Source organism: Ailuropoda melanoleuca, chromosome 11, assembly GCF_002007445.2.
Source record: "Ailuropoda melanoleuca isolate Jingjing chromosome 11, ASM200744v2, whole genome shotgun sequence".
Taxonomy (NCBI): Eukaryota; Metazoa; Chordata; class Mammalia; order Carnivora; family Ursidae; genus Ailuropoda; species Ailuropoda melanoleuca.
Genome location: NC_048228.1, coordinates 21,004,396 through 21,005,002, shown reverse-complemented (window position 1 = coordinate 21,005,002; position 607 = coordinate 21,004,396).

The following is a 607-nucleotide window of genomic DNA, read 5'->3' as shown; positions in this document are numbered from 1 at the left end:
AGGTGGCTACCGCTTCCCGGCGCCCTGACACGGCGGCTCCCTCCCCCTTCTGTTTAGCTTCCGATATCTGTGCGCGGTTTCACGGCTCCCCGCTTCGTACCTCGATACTCAGCGCTGGAGATGTTCATTTGTAGAGATCCAGATGTATCTTCCTGCGTCTCAGGCTGATTCCGTGGATGTTCCTGCTGGTCTGGTACCTATCCAGCTCAACTCAGGGGACCGGCTGAAAAAGGGGTCCCCTACTCCTCCGCCATCTTAACCTCCCTCAATCCTTATTGATTTTTTCTATATTGACCTGATAACTAGAGATCTTACTAAGAGCCATATATTACTTTAATATGTTTATAAATTTTTCAAATATTCTTGCTATCTATACATATAATTTTAATTGAAATTAATAAATTCTGCCATTTAAAGATATCACTTAAAAAATGAACAGTCAATCCACAAACTGGAAAAAGATACATAATATATATAGAGAAAGAGAGAGTCAGATATGTATACACCTGACAAAAGCGTATTTGTGGTGTTAAATAACTTTTATAAGTCAATAAGAAAAAACAATCTAATTAAAGTGGGCAAAGATTGAATAAGTAATTTATAAAAG